The sequence below is a fragment of the Apium graveolens genome, chromosome 4, assembly GCF_009905375.1.
Source record: "Apium graveolens cultivar Ventura chromosome 4, ASM990537v1, whole genome shotgun sequence".
Taxonomy (NCBI): Eukaryota; Viridiplantae; Streptophyta; class Magnoliopsida; order Apiales; family Apiaceae; genus Apium; species Apium graveolens.
The window spans coordinates 172,193,919-172,213,530 of NC_133650.1; the positions used below are offsets into that span (position 1 = coordinate 172,193,919).

General features: G+C 36.3%; 1 long non-coding RNA gene across 3 annotated transcripts; it reads right to left on the bottom strand.

Moving 5' to 3' along the window:
* Positions 1–15,892: 15,892 nt before the first annotated feature.
* On the bottom strand, positions 15,893–18,610 carry LOC141716957 (uncharacterized). Of its 3 annotated transcripts, none has more exons than XR_012573464.1 (4): positions 18,500–18,610; positions 18,101–18,220; positions 17,844–17,928; positions 15,893–17,484 (listed from the first exon to the last, which is right to left on the bottom strand). It is a non-coding gene; the product is annotated as an uncharacterized LOC141716957 (long non-coding RNA). The 3 variants fall into 3 exon arrangements; XR_012573465.1 differs by lacking the exon at positions 18,500–18,610 and having other exon boundaries at positions 15,893–16,627; positions 17,411–17,484; positions 18,101–18,488; XR_012573463.1 differs by lacking the exon at positions 18,500–18,610 and having other exon boundaries at positions 18,101–18,488.
* Between the last annotated feature and the right edge of the window lie 1,002 nt (positions 18,611–19,612).

Genomic DNA, 19,612 nt, shown 5'->3' on the forward strand with positions numbered 1-19,612 from the left:
GAATTTCGACTAGAATCCAGGTCATTCCAACGACTAGGATCCTGGTCGAAATCCTGGTCGTGGATCCTGGCCATTTGTATTCGACCAGACACCAGGAGCTGGCCAGAAATTTGACCAGAATCCAGGTCGTATCTACGACTCTGATCCTGGTCGAAAAAGGCTAAAAATTGGAAAATTGAAAATATTTTCTAAAAATTAAGGGAAAATTCCTGAAATTAAGGAAAAATCCCAGAAATTAAGGGAAAATTCCTGTAAATTGGGGAAAATCCCAGAAATCAAGGGTAAATTCCTGTAAGTTAGGGAGAAATCTCAGAAATTGAGGGAAATTTCTTGAAAAATACCAGAAAATTCCTAAAACTTGGGAATAAGGTAAGGAAAGTAATAAGAAGGTTCCAAAACAACCCTGAAGCCATGTACTAGGAAAATCATTATAAATGTGTAGGTCGCTCCATACTATATATAAGAAACGATATCCTGTAAGGGAACAAATGAACTTAACTTCTGTGAAATCTTGACGGTTTCCCAGAAGTGGGGGGGGGATGATAAGGGATAAAATAAATCCTAATTACATCACTAATGTTGCATTAATTTCATCTAGGATTGCAAGGCCCATTAAAGAGGGCCATATGTATGACATTCAGACCGAGAAGGTTAACACATTGATCAGGCTCAAGAAGGTTGGCACCTTGATTAGGACTGATGGAACAAAGAAGGCCCAATAGCCTTGAATATTAATAAATTTCTTAATTAATTAATAAGGGATAAATTAGCTGGTTAGTAAAGTTCAAACAAGGACACAATTCCTTGGAGATTGTCCTCCAAGAAATTCTATAGGATAAGGAATCAACTTCCTGCATTATAGGACTCCAAAGTCCATTCTAATTCTGAGACTTATCCCCCAAATCTAATAAACCTAGTCCAATTCAAGGACTCCTAGCATCTATATAAGGGGTCTCACCCCTCCCATCAGAACTATGTTTTTGACTTGATCCTTGGCAATCAGCAAGGTATGTAGGCATCTTGTTAATGGCAGATTGAGTCACGAAACACAAGAGTAGTCAAATCGAGCCTCGAAGCTCACAAACCCTAGTAGTAAATACAACAATTAATACACCCTAGTTTTCTATCTATAACAAATGGTATATGTTGCTTCTACACCAAGGCATCCTTTGAATAAAGGAAATTGTGGCACAAGAAACTCTCTCACCTGAACTTCAAGGCAATCAATACCCTAGTAAAAAAGAAATTAGTGAGATATATGCTAACTCTGGAATTTGCTCAAGATGAAGTCTGTGAAGCTTGTCAAAGAGGCAAAATGAAAAGTTCCAGTCATAAGAGCAAGATTGCAAATTCAATAAGTGCATAATTGCAGCTTATTCACATGGATCTGTTTGGACCAGTCAATGTCTTATCTATTTCAAAGAAGAAATATGCACTGGTAACACTACGCCATAGATGGATTTTAGCAACACTAAAACTGTGTTGCTATAGACCCTTAAAAATGTTGCCATAGGCAAAAAGAGGTCTATTACAACACTTTTTCGGTGTTGGGTCTAAGGCCGTCACTATAGGTATCCAACCTTACATCAGTGTCAATATATGGTAACACAATAAAATATGTTGCTATAGATATCAATTGCAACGGGAACTTCAGAGTATAACAACACATATTTAGTGTTGCAATAGGTATTGTTAGGTATGAATACAACATAGAGGGGGGGGTGAATGTGTTTTATCTTAAATGTTTGATTTTCGATCGACTTAGGCTTTAGCCGTTGGTTGTTGTTAATGATTTAGTAGAATGGATGTTAAACATAAATAGCTGAGCAAATATGTAAAACAAAGATCTTCAAAACTCACTTAATTTTATATTAAAAATCAAGCAGTGTTTTGCTACAAAATCTCTAAGTTCTTGTTTTAGAACTTAGCTTCTTTCTTGAGAGAGAACACGCTATTTTTTTTCTAATCTGATTGTTCTTCTTAACTTAACTAGAGGACCAGTGTTAACTTTATAACTCAGTTAACTGCTGGTTTACACGGTGGATAATAAACATGCTATTATCTTTCCTAAACTGTCACTTGTCATTTCTATTTATAGAAAAGTAAATCTTCCATTTTTGGCTTATCATATCTTTAGCTTCCCGTGATTACTTTAATCTCCTCTGTCTGTTAATCTTTGTCGTTGATCTTGCACATCTCTCAAGCTGCTTTTTGTAGACTTGTCAATCCAGTTGTGTGAATTGTTTGTTGATTTGCAACCTTGGATATTGAAATGTTCTGCAATTCTGTACTTAGAGAAATTTCTTCACTTCGAGATCTCCCATTAAGTCGTAGAGAACTCGACATCTTGATAGGCATGTTGGCTTGTCGATATCTCTGAAACTTCATTATTGCCTAAACTTATCGATAACTCTGAGTTCTCTAGTGAATTTTGGTTTATCGATAACTCATAGTTCTCTAATGGACTTTGGCTTATCGATAACTCAGAGTTCTCTAATGAATGTATACTTGTCGATATCTCTGAGTTCTCGACAGAAAATTCCTGAGTTCTCTATACCCGGTGGATGTTGTTTATCCGTCGAGTAGTGATGGTTTATCCATCGAGTAGACATTCCTCATCCGTCGAGTAAATATTGCTCATCCGTCGGTACTCTCTGGAGTTTAAATGACTTCTCGATAATTCATTCTGGAGTTCTCGAATGATTTCTCTATAACACTAATTCTGTGACTTGTAGAGATCTTGACTTAGAATGTTTTACACCAAACAGATTTATTCAACTTCAAGCTTCTTCATAATTCTTCTGAGGCATGATCTTCTTGATCTTCTTCCAGATAGAATTCTTAGGCTTGATACTGTTTAGAGAAAAATGCTCCAGTCTGCTCCATTTACATTTTACAGACATTAAGTGTTACAAGTATGAATTACAGATTAAGGTTACAATATAACTTATCTTAGGGTTGTCAGTATGACTTAGTCTTGTTATGATACAGGCATGTCTTGCACAACAATCTCCCCCAATTTGTGAGAAGATTGCTTATCACAAATTCATGCCTGTTAACAAGACTAACCCCAAGTTAAAGAATGAAAATAAAATGATACAAAAGCTGATACAACACTTGTACATTGGATAGTTTACAATAATTAAGTAAAGACTGAGTTGTCTAATTTTTTCTCAATTATGTTCTTAATTTGCACAAGTATTTCCAATTCTTCTAGAATGGGGGTGTCAGCTAGAGCCTCTATTAGTTTCAGCAAATCTGGCTTAGCATATCTAGCTAACATCCCTATCCTATAACTTGACAAAGAGCCAGCTTTTATATTCAGAAATCTTCCATCCTTTGATATTCTGCTCTTGCCTGCTGCCTTCAACTCTTCTGATCTTCTGATATACTCATCAATCTCGTGCTCATACTTTCTCCTCCTTTCAGCTAGTAACTCTTTATGCTTATCTCTCATCTCCTCTCTGTTAACCACAAACACTGTCAATACTGTTCTCCATGCCTTAGTGGCTGAATCTTTACCATTCATCAAGCTTATCACCCTTTTCAGTTCAACAATTGAGAGAGAATCCTTTAGTCTATCTCCAAGCTTTTCAAAGGACCCATCACTGTAGTAGATTCTAACTTCTCTAATGTTAACAACCCAAATTCTGACAATTCTTTCAGCTAGCTGTTGGAAGTAGTCTTCATCTGAATCAACAATATTTAGAGGTTTGAAATCATCTTAATTATATCTGTTCCAGATGGCCTTTTCACCAAATCCATGATCATTGAGAAATTCAGCTGTCAGTTGTCTTCTTTGTCTTCTGATTCTTCTCTTGACCTTGGCTTCTTTCGGACCTATTCCAACTGTTTTGAAGTGTGTTTTATGGGATGGCTTGAATGAAGGTATAGTTTTGAGTCTTTTCAGAGAAGTATGGCTGTGAGTGATTTGTGTTTTGAGGAGAGAGTTTGATGTGAGCTTATAGAAATATTTAGGCTTAGAGGTTTGAGGTTGAGCAGTTTTTGATGAGATTGAGTGTGAAGGTTTAACAGTTGGTATTTGGATATTTAGGGTTTTGAGAGATTGTGAGGTATCATTCTTTTGTCTTTGCCTCCTTCCATCCCTCCTTTGATTCTCAGATCCACTTTTCTTCTCCTTCTCTTTCTCACTATCACTCTTTCCACCAATTGCCTTACTAGATTGACTTGAGTTTGAGCCAGAAGGATTTTGACCATCTTTCTTCTGCTCATCATCACCCAAGTCATCCGTGTTGGTTTTATTTTTAGGGAAATTGGCTTCAGAGTTATCAATGTATCTCCTCAGAATCTTGATCATAGCTTCATCTTCACTAGTCTTCAATTTCTTACTTTTCAGCCCAGACTCAAGCACCATTATCAGTCTTCTGTTGGCCATGATACAGTTTTTAGGTACTTGGAAATGTTTCAGTTGCTTGGTTGTAGAGCAGATATAGTGCACCCCTTTGCTTGGATGTAGATAAGCTTCTGGGAATGCAGCTTCTTGAGCCTTCTTCAACTCTGCTAGTAGAATTTTCTCTTCGTTGTTGATTATTCTGACTTTGTTAATCAGAATGTCTATTTCAGATGCTCTTCTAGAAATCAGATAATTGAAGTTGACTTGCATACATCTGTCTATTCCAGAATCATTAAAATTGATCACTATCTTTTTCTCCAAAAACTGGTCCTTGACTGGGATTTGCAGCACCCTGATATAATTGATAGTCTTTTCCAAGGTCTTTCTGTAAGTGAAGAAATTGTTGTTGAGAGAGTTCCTTAACCCAGTGAGCAAGTTGTCAAACTCTTGTGTCATTCCTGGACCTTGAGCAGCCTTAAGGAGCCTCTCTTGTTCTAGACCTTGTTCTTGACTTTTGAGTGTTGATTGTGCTAGCCTTACATCTATCTCCCCCTTAGTCTTGGTGACAGGCATGAGTAGGGGAGTAGGAATCTCAGGTCTTACAGCTTCAGGCAATGCTGGCAGTGGTATGTTGAGTTTTCCCATAATGGCTCCCAAAGCAACTGTATTCTGCATTTGTAAATGCCTATGGGACTCCACTAGGGCCTGAATATCATGCTGTTGACTCTCAACCAGTGTAGTTAGAGCTCTGACTTGTGAAGATAAATCTGAGTTGGAAGCTTGAAGTGAGGAAACTTGATCTTGAAGTTCTTGTATCTGAGGCGTAGAGGTTTTGGTTGAGAAGGACCCAAGTTGTTCATCAACAGCTTTTCTGACACCCTCTATGAGAAGAAATGAAGGCTCATACCTAGCAGTATGCATTTGATTTAGCTTGACCCTGGTATCATTTGAATTTGTCATATGAGCTTGAACTTGATCAAACAGGGCCTTGAAAGAGCTCCTCATTTTTGACACTTCCTTCTCTATGGAGGCCATATCCATCCTTGACATTTGCTCAGTGAAAGACTGGAGTTGATTTTTGATGTCTTTTTGAGAAGGCATAATGTCATCCATCTGTTCCTTGATCAACCTCTTGACTTTATCTTCATGACCAATCAATTTTACTTCAAGGGCCTTTCCAAAGAGATGGAAAGCCTTGAGTTGAGCTTTATGCACATCCATAATGGCATCATTGACTTCAGGAGGACTAAGAGTTTTAGCATTGCTGCCCAAGATAGTTATGTATTCTCTCCTGAATCTAGCCAAAACTTCATCCATTTCTGCCACATGGTCACCAGACAACCAGGCATCTACATTTCCATCCTCTTCAGCCTCATCTACTATCTTCTCCTTCTGTTGTTTAACCTCTTCATTGAAGCATAGCAGTATAGCTTGATAGTCCTGGTTCCCCATGTCTGAAGTGAGCAGTTGCTGAGAAAGATTGACCAAGCCTGTGATTTGATCTACCAACATGTCATCAACTGTAGAAGGCTGAGCTTCCATATCGTGTAGCCATTGTGCCATGACATGTGGTTGTTTGGGTTGAGATGTGGATGGCTATTGAGAAATGTTCATGGTACCACCTGTGACTGAAGTCACAGTTTGACTCACAGATAGATCTGTGGTTTTGACAGTTTATTGTTCACCACATGTAGTAGGAACCTCCATTAGAATTGGAGAGGATTTGACTGGGTTACTGTCATGTACACCAGCCTCAAACCTTTATACACTTTGCAGAGCACTGTCACAAAAATGTGATGAACTTGCCTCTCCCATAACAGGGTCATTGGCAATTATACTCCTAGCTGCACCTGTGAAGGCAATTTCAGCTAGGGTTGTGAGGGGAGTTGTTCCTTCTAGAGGAACCTCCAATTGAATTGGAGAGGATTTAGATAGCTCCCCCTCAGGAGTACTACCCTCAAACCTATTCATCTGTAAAGATGATTGTGCACATGAAGGTGCAAAAGTGACCATGGGGTCTTCAGTAAAAACTGATGAAACCCCCATGTCTGTGATGGTGTCATCAAGATCTACCCCAGCTAGTAGTCTCTCACCATCTAGATGTTGATTCTGGGTGGTGAGCACAGTTTCATGAACCATGTCACTTGAGTGTTAGTGCACTTGGGAATCAGATTCAAGTGCTCTATATGATGAAGAAATTTGGGAGATTAGAGAAGTTTGCTCAGTTGTGAGTGTTGGCAGCTCCCCCTGAATGGATGAGGGAGCTTCAAGTGATGTGCCCTCACTGTGTGTGCCATCCTTATTTCTTCTACCATACACTCTAGGTGCAGGTTGTGCTGACTCAGTACAGGATGCATTGGGGTAAATGTTATTTTCAATAGATACACCCTATTGAGAGGATGCATCTAGTAACTGTTTACTCCCCATTTGTTCAACTGTGCCCTTTTGGGAGGACATAGAGGTGTTTTGAGTGGTCAGCTCAGGTAATTTACTCTTCTTTGGTCTCTTGACCAAGGTTGACTCTAGTTCAGTAAGTATTGTTTCACGCTCATTTACAACAATAAGGGTAGGTTCCTTTCTCTTCTTTTTACTCACTTCAGTCTTTTGAGAGACTAAAGTGGTTGGTTTGCTAACATCTAGTGGTTTAGAAGAAGGGGCCGCAGCCTTGGAAAGTCCCTGTTGGTGTGCCTATGTTTGTGCTTCCACGGGCTCAGGAACCATAGCTGAACTAGCAAATTTAGGAGCCCTCATGTCTGGCATAGGGTAAGGATAAGTCCTGAACCTCTCCAACATAAATGGAGTGATTCTGAGACTTACACTCACCTTATTCTTTGAAGTAAGTGAGCCAAATATAATTTTGGACACTTGCTTGCAATTGCCAATTCTACTACTATTAAGACCAGCTAACACATGTATGTCATTGACTTTATGAGCTAAAGTAGACATAATAAACCTTGGCAAAAAGATTTCTTTACCTCTATTCTTCAAAGGCATAGTAAGCCTGGTAGGCAGCTCCTCCAGAATTAGACCTCCAACATTCAGATGCCTGTTGTGAGCTATTGAGAACACCAGCTTCTGCACCACACTTGAGATGTTGTCAAAGCCAGTTTTTCTGCAAGTGAAAGCCCTCACTACAGAGTCAAACACAAAGGACCATTCCTTCCTAAGGTTTGTTCTGTTCAGGCTTGCCAAGTTGATTGAGCCACTGTAGTTGATGAAGTCCATGAATTCACTCAACTCATCTGCAGTTGGCATCTCTCCATAATTCGCAGTTGGCAATCCCAGGGCTGTATTCACATCAGCAGCTGAAAACTCAATTTCCTGGCCTCCAATTATGCATGTGACCACCATAGAAGTGACATTCACTAGAACAACTATCCTAGTTATAGCTGATGTCCAAAATTCATGAAGAACGTCCAAATACAGCACAGGACTTACAGTTAAAACAACTGCAATGTAGGATTCAGAAAGAAACTTCACAAACCCCTTGAAACTATCAGGGGCTTAGTTAGCATCAAGAAAACCAATAAAGTTAGTTCCCTTCTCTGGAATGATAGCTCTAACAATGTTTTGTGCCATTGGAGTGTTTAGAAGTAGTGGGTAAGAGAAAGTTTTGAGAAAGGAGCAAAAACGAGAGAGAAATCGCCTTTTGTCTGAAAGCTAGGTCACTTGAGATCTCGAGAAGGTGTAAGTGCAGTGTGTGTATCGAGAAGTCTGGGTATTAATAGAAAAAGTAACTTATCGAGAAGTCAAAGATGACTTATCGAGAACTCTGATAAATACCCAGTTTGTCCGAAAGTGGACTAAAATAATTCTAATTTATTTGAATTGAATCAAATTGAAAGAATAAATTTTCCAAAAGTATTTGTCTAAAATAATTCATTGAATTAAATTATTGTATTAGAGAACTCAAAATATCCTTGTCGAGAACTCTGTGAATTAACATTATTAGAGAACTCTACATGGCCTTATCGATAAGTCATAATAGAGCTTATCGACAAGTCATTCGAGAAGTCTGTAAATAGACTTATCGAGAACTCATTTCTCTATAATTTTGAGTGTTGTTTTTCTGCCTTGTGTTAATTTTACACATTAAAGATGTAAATTAACAACTAAGTAGTTTACTTGGAATTTGAAATATTCTAAGTCAATTTTTTTTTTGAGTTTTTAAAGAAAAATAAATATACAGAGATTCTGAAATATTTATAATTCATATTTCAGTTAATTTTCAATTAAATCAAACTAGGTTGATTTATTAGAAATTAATCTGCTGCAAAACATTAGCTGAGTTCTTGCCTTAGGATGAAGAATTGAGCATTCCAAATTCACTCACAAGTCTAGTGAAGGTTGCTTCATCCAAAAGGTTTAGTAAAAATGTCAGCTAATTGTTTTTCTGTTGGAACAAAAATGAGCTCAATGGTACCATTTGCAGCATGTTCCCTGATAAAATGGTACCTAACATCAATGTGCTTTGTTCTAGAATGATTAACTGGATGCTACTATAGATATGGCACTAGTATTGTCACACATAATAGGAATTTTGTATAACACTAGACCATAATCCATTAGCTGATTTCTAATCCAAAGCACTTGAGCACAACAACTTCCAGCAGCTATATATTCAGCCTCAGCTGTGGAAGTTGACACGGATTGCTGTTTCTTACTATACCAGGACACAAGTCTTTGACCAAGAAATTGACATCTTCCACTAGTACTTTTTCTATCAACCCTGCATCCAGCAAAATCTGCATCTGTGTATCCAACAGCTTCAAAACCAGTTCCCTTAGGATACCATAATCCCAAGTTTGGAGTTCCCTTTAAGTATCTGAAAATCCTTTTTACAGCCATCAAATGTGATTCCTTTGGATTGGCCTGAAATCTGGCACATAGACAAGTAGCAAATATGATGTCTGGTCTACTAGCAGTCAGATAGAGCAATGAACCAATCATTCCTCTGTAGCTTGTAATATCCACACTTTTGCATTTCTTGTCTTCATCCAACTTGGTTGCAGTAAACATTGGTGTAGATGCAGGTGAGCTATCCACCATACCAAATTTCTTCAATAAGTCATTCACATATTTAGTTTGGCTGATGAAAATACCATCACTTCTTTGACTAACTTGAAGGCCAAGGAAGTAACTCAATTCTCCCATCATGCTCATTTCATACTCACTCTGCATTAGCCTAGAGAATCTTTGACAAAGCTTTTCATTTGTAGATCCAAAGAAGATATCATCCACATAGATTTGAACTAGGATCATATCTTCATCATGCTTCTTGTAGAAGAGAGTCTTATCAATAGTACCTCTGGTAAAACCATGTTTGAGTAGAAATTCTGACAGTGTGTCATACCAAGCTCTAGGTGCCTGTTTTAGTCCATATAGAGCCTTGAGTAATTTGTAAACAAAGTTAGGGAATTCTGGATCTTCAAAGCCAGGTGGCTGTTGCACATAAACTTCTTCTTCTAGTCCACCATTAAGAAAAGCACTCTTGACATCCATTTGATACACCTTAAAATTTGAGTGTGCAGCAAATGGCAGAAAAATTCTTATTGCTTCTAGTCTTGCAACAGGAGCAAAAGTCTCATCATAGTCAATTCCCTCTTCTTGTGAATAGCCTTTAGCTACCAGCCTTGCTTTGTTTCTAGTAACAATTCCATTTTCATCCATTTTGTTCTTGTACACCCACTTAGTTCCAATTATGCTTCTGTTCTTTGGTGCAGGGACTAGTTTCCAAACTTTGTTTCTCTCAAACTGATCCAGCTCCTCCTGCATGGCACATATCCAGTCAGGATCCAATAGGGCTTCTTCAGTTTTCTTGGGCACTACTTGAGACAGAAAACATGCATGTAGGCATTCAGTAGCAGTTGCACTTCTAGTTCTCACACCAGCTGAGAGGGATCACCAATAATAGCTTCTACTGTATGACTCATATCCCACTTTCTGGTGTGTGTCTGTTGACTAGTGCCTTCATCATTTTCTTCAGTATTACCATGACTGTCATTTCCATTATCTCCTTCTCCCCCTGAGTTTGTGCCATCAAATTCAGGTGTCTGAAGAGAGCTTTCATTTTCATGATTTTGTTCAGAGATCTCTTCATTTGTCACTTGTTGTGTCACAACTTCATTTTCCTCATCAGAATCACTATCAATGGTTAGATTTCCAAATGCAAGGGCTTCAGCATCATTTACATCAAGGCATTCCAAGCCTGGACACTTGTCATCATCAAAAGTCACATCTGTGCTTTCCGTAATTTTCTTTTGATCAATCACATAAACTTTATAGGCTGTTCTTTCCAATGAATATCCCAGAAAATTGCTTCAAAAACTTTAGAGTCAAATTTTCCCACATATTCAGAGTTGTCTTTTAGAATATAACACTTACTTCCAAACACATGTAGATGTTTCACTGTAGGCTTCCTGTTAGACATGATTGAGTAGGGTGATTTGCCATGAGCTTTGTTGATGAGATATCTGTTTTGAGTGTAGCATGCAGTATTAACAGCCTCTTCCCAAAAACTAGTTGGCAACTGAGCATCTTGTAGCACAGTTCTAGCAGCTTCAACCAATGTTTTATTTTTCCTCTCAACTACTCCATTCTTTTGAGGTGTTCTAGCTGCTGAAAATTCTTGAACAATGCCTTTGCTTTTGCAGAATTCACTTAATGTTGAGTTTCTGAATTCTGTTCCATTATCACTTCTCAATCTTTTCACACTAACCTTTCCTTCAGCTTGCTTCTCAATTTTCTTGATGTGCTCAATTATAATGTTTGGAGTTTCATCTTTAGAGTACATGAACTCAACCCAAGTGTATCTTGAAAAATCATCAAGCATGACAAGGGCATATTTGTTCCTTGAAATGGACAAGACATTTACTGGCCCAAACAAGTCCATGCGAATAAGTTGCAGAGGTGCACTTATAGAATTCACAAATTTTGACTTGTGACTTGATCTTTTTATTTTTCCTTTCTGACAAGCTTCACAAACTTCCAGTTGAGCAAATTCCAGATTGGGCATGTCTCTCACAAGTTCCTTCTTGACTAGGCTGTTGATTGCTTTGAAATTCAAGGGAGATAGTTTTTTATGCCACAATTTGCTTTGATCTTCTGATGCCTTGGTGTAGAAACAACACATTCCATCCTTATTTGTTGAGTCTAAGTCTGCAACAAACAAGCTTCCCTTTCTTACTCCTTTAAGAGCAATTTCACCAGTCTTTTTGCTAATAAAAGCACAATCTTCTTTGTTGAAAACAACTTGAAAACCTCTGTCTGCAAATTGACTAACACTTAGGAGATTTACTTATAATCCAACAACTAGTGCTACATCTTCAATGACAACATTTCCAGAAACAATCTTGCCATATCCCATTGTGAATCCTTTGTTGTTGTCTCCAAAGGTTACCAAAGGGCCAGACATCTCCCCAAATTATGATAGCATGGCCTTATCACCTGTCATATGCCTGGAGCATCCACTATCAATGTTCCATATGACCTTCTTTCCTTTGCCTTGCACGCAATGAGGATTAAGTGTGTTTAGCTATCCAAACTGTGTTGGGTACTTTCTTCATGTTAACTGATTTTACAGAAGTAAAATGAGAATTTTGAGATAAAATAGAATTCATAGACTGTTGAACATTTTCCCTTTCAGATATAGAACCAACTTTTGATTCTATGAGATCAATTCTCAATTTGTGGCAACTCTTCATCACTTTCATGTTGCAGGGAATGCAATCAAACTTGTCACAGAATGAATAGGGATCATTTGCCTTAGCTTCATTGTACTTGCAGACTCCTTCAGGTGGATTGCTAACAGTCTTTTTACAAAGATGAGTTAGGTGATTCATTGATCCACAATTCTCACACTTCTTTCTAGGAGCATCTGCTACATAAGCAAAATTATTGCTTTTGTTTATCCCAATCTTTCCATTTCTATTCTTCTTTTTCTTTTTGACCTGTTTAGCTTTAATCTCCTTCACAGGCTCCTTAGTTTCTTAATTGGCTTTTGGTGTTTCAACAGAGATGGAAGACTGAGTTGTCTCATCATTTTTCTTTTGCTTGTCCTCATCAGCTATCTCTTGTTTGATGATCAACTCTTCTTCACTGAAGTTCACCTTACATGCCTTAACAAAGGTGATTCAACTTTCTTCAAAATAATTGGAACATCTTCAGTTTGAGTTGATTTCCCTTTGTCACTGACAGACTTCCTCTTATTGTTCAAATCCTCATAATCAAGACCAATGGAAATGTTTGCACATGGCTTGTTCTTTTCATGATATTGTCCAATCAACTCAGAAGCATTTTTGAAGGATTTCAGCTTCACTTCATTCTTCTCCAGCCTTTCTCTCAACACTGCTTCAATTTCAATTGCACACTTTAATTTATTCTTTAAGTATGCAATTTCTTGTTTAGCAGCATCAAGCTCAACCAGCAACAATTCAGTCTCTTGTTTTTCACTCTCAAGTTTTTCATTGATCTTTTTCAATCTGCGAACTTCCTCATTTACAGCAACCATGCTTGTATGAATGTGGAACATTTTTGTGCTCATCTTTTCAACAGTTTCCTTATATTGACTCACATTTAAATCAATTATGGTGAGAGTTGGTACCTGTGATTTGCAGCAACCATGAGTGCATAGTTTCCAACTTCTTCATCTTCATCATTATCTAAATCATCTCAGCACTTGCCCTCAGCAATATAAGCTTTCCCCTGTTGCTTCTTTAGAAGAGCATCATACTTTGCTTCCAATTCAAGATAGGCCTTGTCTTTCTTTGCTTTCTTAGGTTTCCTACATTCTGTAGCAAAATGGCCCAACTCATCATAGTTAAAGCATCTTATTTTTGATCTATCAACAGATCCAGTTTTGTAGCCAGTTTTGCTATCAGGAGCATACTTCCCTTTTCCTTTCCAGCTGCTGTCTTTGTTGAAGAACTGTCCATTGCTTTTGAAAAATCTTGGTTTCTTTACTCTAATATTAGAGAATTTTCTAGCCAAGTAAGCCATTGATTTGTCTAGCTCATCAAGCTCATCAAGAGTGTAGAACTCATCTTCTTCATCCAATTCCAGTATGACTTGCTCTTCAGTGTCATTGACTCTTTTCTCACTTGTAGGAATGACTGGAGTTGGGGATCTTTGCTCATCATTAAAAGTCTGGCCTTCATTCACAATCAGTGCACTTGAGCCATCCATTACATATCCTTGACCAACCCTTAATGACCTCTTTTGAATCATTTCAAGTTCATAAGTTTTCGGAACCCCATAGAGCACTTCCAGTGTGATTCTACTCAAATCCCTTCCTTCTCTGATTACAGAGATCCTTTGTTCCAAATGGTCAGGGAGAGTGAGCAAGAATTTCAAATTCACTTCTTCAACATCATAAAATTTATCATGAAGCTGCAAGTCATTTATCAGCTTATTAAACCTTTCAAACACATCAGTAATACCCTCCTTTGGTTTAGCCATAAAACCCTCATACTGAGAAATCAATATCCTTCTTTGATTTGACGTAACCTCCTCAATTCCTTCACAAAGTATTTCAATATTTTCCCAGATCTGTTTAGCAGTGTCACAGTTGACAATGTTATTATACATTACATTGTCAAGTGACTCAATTAGTATCAGTTGCAAAGCACTGTCTAGGGAAACTTTCTCTCTTTCAGGTTCAGTATACTCAAAAGGATCCTTGGGAGCATAATGAGCTGGAATAACCATATCTCCATCTGTGGTTTCCTCAACTCTAACTACAGGAGTGAAGGGCCCATTCTTGAGGATATCAATGTAAAGTTGATTGGCCATTCTTATAAACAGCAACATTTTCTTTTTCCATAAAGTGTAATTGGCCTTATCAAAGGGAGGAATCTTGATACTACTGATTTTCTGTGTATTCATTTTTCCAAGATCTAATTTGTTTTCTTTCAGATTTTGCTCTGATACCACTTGTTAGGTATGAATACAACACAGAGGGGGGTGAATGTGTTTTAGCTTAAATGTTTGATTTTTGATCGACTTAAGCTTTAGCAGTTGGTTGTTGTTAATGATTTAGTAGAATGGATGTTAAACATAAATAGCTGAGCAAATATGTAAAACAAATATCTTCAAAACTCACTTAATTTTATATTAAAAATCAAGCAGTGTTTTGCTACAAAATCTCTAAGTTCTTGTTTTAGAACTTAGCTTCTTTCTTGAGAGAGAACACACTATTTTTTTTTCTAATTTGATTGTTCTTCTTAACTTAACTAGAGGACCAGTATTAACTTTATAACTCAGTTAACTGCTGGTTTACACGGTGGATAATAAACATGCTATTATCTTTTTTAAACTGACACTTGTCATTTCTATTTATAGAAAAGCAAATCTTCCATTTCTGGCTTAGCATATCTTTAGCTTCCCGTGATTACTTTAATCTCCTCTGTCAGTTAATCTTTGTCGTTGATCTTGCACATCTCTCAAGCTACTTTTTGTAGACTTGTCAATCCAGCTGTGTGAATTGTTTGTTGATTTGCAACCTTGGATATTGAACTGTTCTGCAATTCTGTACTTAGAGAAATTTCTTCACTTCAAGATCTCCCATTAAGTCGTAGAGAACTCGAAATCTCGATAGGCATGTTGGCTTGTCGATATCTCTAAAACTTCATTGTTGCCTAGACTTATCGACAACTCTGATTTCTCTAGTGAATTTTGGTTTATCGATAACTCAGAGTTCTCTAATGGACTTTGGCTTATCGATAACTCAGAGTTCTCTAATGAATGTATACTTGTCGATATCTCTGAGTTCTCGACAGACAATTCCTGAGTTCTCTATACTCGGTGGATGTTGTTTATCCGTCGAGTAGTGATGGTTTATCCGTCGAGTAGACATTCCTTATCCGTCGAGTAGATATTGCTCATCCGTCGGTACTCTCTGGAGTTTAAATGACTTCTCGATAAGTCATTCTGGAGTTCTCGAATGATTTCTCTATAACACTAATTATGTGACTTGTAGAGATCTTGACTTAGAATGTTTTACACAAAACAGATTTATTCAACTCCAAGCTTCTTCATAATTCTTCTGAGGCATGATCTTCTTGATCTTCTTCCAGATAGAATTCTTAGGCTTGACACTGTTTAGAGAAAAATGCTCTAGTCTGCTCTATTTACATTTTACAGACATTAAGTGTTACAAGTATGAATTACAGATTAAGGTTATAATATAACTAATCTTAGGGTTGTCAGTATGACTTAGTCTTGTTATGATACAGGCATGTCTTGCACAACAGGTATACTATCTGACAAAAAATGGGCCCCACATGTGAGCCCCACCTGGGGGCCCAACTGGGGCCCACATCAGTAGTTTTAAAATATTCATATTTAATAGTTTTTTTTTTCTTCAATTTTGTATAAATATAATATTAATTAGACAAATATTTCTATCCAAAATATAAAACTCAAATTCAATTAATAAATATAAAACTCATAAATCATTACAAAGAGTAGAACCAAATTCTATAAAAATTACATTCTACTATCATAAGAACTATAACAAGTTCTATAAAAGTACATGTTAAAATAAATCTAAAAATCCGAGAAGGTACTTGGCCATGTCCTTCACTGTTGGCATCGACTCTATTGTGGTGATCAAATGATTCAAATTGCGTTGCTTTGTCATGCCAACTGAAAACAACTGCAAGTGGAATAAGGGTAGCATTTAAAAGCCTGGATATGGTACCAAGATCACAGATCTAGCAAATTGACAAACACTTGTATTAGAAACTTCATTTATAATACTTGTATACAGACAAACAAATGTTTTCAACAAGGAAATATGAACATATAGAATTTCTTATTTTTTCAAATCCACCGAAGATTTTGGCATATATAAAGCCATTATTCCGCTTAGATGGAACTGCAAGTCAAAATACAATAAAGGCTTATACAAGTATACATTAAAATCTGAATACTAAACAGTTAGCATGGACAATATGTGATAATGTATTTCTCAAGGAAAAAACAGATCAAATAATTTATTTAATAAATATCAAAAGTAAGTTGGACTTCCTTCACTATTACAACTATTTCATTCTTATACCCATTTTAAGTTAATTATTCAAAACCATAAATCTTATGTAAGATTTACCTTATGTCCTTATCCATGTCAGTTCCTTATGACACTCTCATAAACATAAAAATGTTCCAGAAACAGAACTTACCCGTATATCTACTTCTACATTTTGCATAAGGCTACAAAGACTCTAAGGACATCACATTTCTCTACAACCTTCTAGATATAGCAGGCTGCACCAACTAAGAGAAGAAAGAAACCATTAAATAATTGTTTAAATATGAAAGCATGCATAGTTTAAGCGAAGACATTTGGAAATACAAGAAGCACTACCTTTCTGTCCCCAACACCGATATTTAAATCCTCATTAAAACTTGCCAAGGCACTACTAAAGAAGCCATTAAATAATTGTTTAAATATACAAGCATGCACAAGTAAAGAGAAAAAAAGATAAAGCCAATACTGCAAGTCTAGCCCATTTGATTTTGGATTTGAACATTATCTTAATTCACATCCAAAATATTATTGAAGTCGAGCCGTCATTGCTACAACTGAAATAAATAAAGTAAACACAAACAAAAATAATCAATATACAGTAGAACCTTGATAATGAATAACCTCCTCAAATTAATTAATTTTTCCGGAAAACCTGCTTAGCTTAATTCATTCCCAGTGACATTAATTCCTCCATCGCAGCCAACCAAATTTGTAGTCCTCGAAAAAAAGTTGTGCCTCTTGTTGAGTGAAATTTATGTTAAAAGTTACAAGAAAAGAATGTCATCGCTGACTTCTATGATCCTAGTACATACACACATAGGTATAGCTCATAGGGGCAATAAGGTTTGCATCAAATCTACTGAAATGATAAGTGAGCCTAACGTCTATGGAAAATATCTAATTTTAAAGCAATGTCCGTTCACTTTAATCACATTCTAGTGCATCATGATTATTGAGAAAATTATGAAATATCTGAAGCAGGGGATCAATGTCCTTCATAAGAGTAGCGTAAACAGGTGATCACCAACCTTATTCTCACTGTTCCCCGTAAAAGATGCAACATCATAATAAAGAAGCTTGACTATATTCCAGTTATAAAAATCTGCAACATAAAAAACATCCAGAAGATATTTTACTGCCAAAAATTGTATATTACTAAAATGTAGTTTGTCCTAATTCCAGTTAGTAGTCTTGTTGATACAAACCATGATTTTCTTCAGCCTTATTGCTCAATATTCCAATAAACAACAACTCATTTGCATAAATCTGTAAAGTGATATAAAGAACTGCGAGAATCATTGAATTATTGCCCAAATTTCCCCCATTTGTCATGTTTTCTTTGATTATTTCTAGACTTCTAGTAGAAAGTTTCTACCCATCTTTCTGAAATAACAATAAAAAGCTATTTTTTTGGCAATCTCATATTTTATAAACTAGTAACACCAGAGACCATCTTCTTACCATCTTGCAAGTGAACTTGTTGTTCTGTTGTCTGCAACTTCAGTTTCAGTTCACTGTTTTCAGCTGTCAAGCCATTTGTATCTCTCTGGGCCACAACATTAAAGGCAAAAAAGGTCAGTTATGAGCATGTCTTCATCCAAATACCATAAACATATCTAGGAGACTTATGTCATGCAAAAATAAGCCTCACATGTATAGATCAAATGATATAATTTTCTTTATCAAATTATTTAATTGAGCAAGAAATCAGGAATTACCTACAACAGGGTCAATTGAGCAGCCATAGTTGTTGCCTCTATTTGCATATCCTGTACTTTCCTCTCAAGCTCATTTTCATCTCTTTAGATCTGGCGGCGGACTACATGTTTGCCCATATCCTAATTCAACATGAAGAATGAAATTAGACCCCGTATGATAAAACATATTGTAGATGACTATTAGAAACAAAAAAAAAAGTTATTGATATAAAAAGAAAGGACAAAGAATAGTGATAACATTTGTACAAAATCTTCGCTTCCCACAGCTCAAAACCCACAATTATATTCACATCAATTCAAAAAAACACAAAATCGACAACCAAATCATCATTAAACCTAACCAACCAAAATCGACAACCAAATTAGTCTAGCATATCCTTGAATTAAATTCAACATCACCTCGAAGCCTAATTTACATAGAGAGAGAGAGAGAGAGAGAGACGACGAGAGCCGGTGAATGAAGGAGGAGAGAAGAAGGAGAGAGGCGAGTTTTTTCAAATGAAACGAAAATGAATCCCTAAAATTATTTTGCCCTTCCTTTTGTCCCACCTCTATCTATCTGTTTAGCCGCCCAATCCAATTTGTCAGTAGCCCAGCCCATATCAATTCATTTTTTAATTTTATTAATTTTATAATGTTGTTTAAATCATATATATTATGAATATTAGCATTAATTTATTAAATTAATTCATTTATGAAAAAGTAATAGTACTTCAGGATGTCATTTTTTATAAAATATTTTAGTGATATCAAGTAATTTTTTTATTTTATTAAAATAATTATAAAAATGTATTCATTTAATTTTAAATTATAATAAAATATTTCAATTTCCATGAATATAAGAATAATTTGTTTATATTTTGGGCTTTCACTTTCCAAAAAATTCTACAAACTATTTTATTCAAATGTACTACTTTTAAAGATAAATTTAAAATTCAATTCAATTTTTTTTAAAAAAATATTCAACTACTTATTGCAATACGGTCTATGTGTTGCAATAGAGAAGACATTTATATCAACACCAAAGATTTATTGAGCTATTGCAACATGTTATTATCCCTATTGCAACACTAAAATCTGGGTGTTGTGATAGGGCCATAATTTCATACCTATTGCAACATTTTCTAAGAAAACACCAGGAAAAAGCGTGCAAATAGGTCATCTATGGCGTAGTGTAGTGGTGGATGACTACTCAAGATACACTTGAGTGGAATTTATGTACTCAATGGATGAAACTCCACACATTATCATTGAAAACATCAAGCAGATTGAGAAGCAGGCTGATGATCAAAATTATGTGAAAATATTGAGGAGTGACAATGGCACAGAATTCAGGAATGTAATGTTAAATGAATTCTCCAAAGACAAGGGTATTGTTCAAGAGTTCTTAGCTGCAAGGACATCTAAGCAAAATGGTTAGTTGAAAGGAAGAATAAAACTCTAGTTGAGGCTGCTAGAACAATACTGTAAGATGCCAATTGCCAACAAATTTTTGGGAAGAAGCTGTCAACA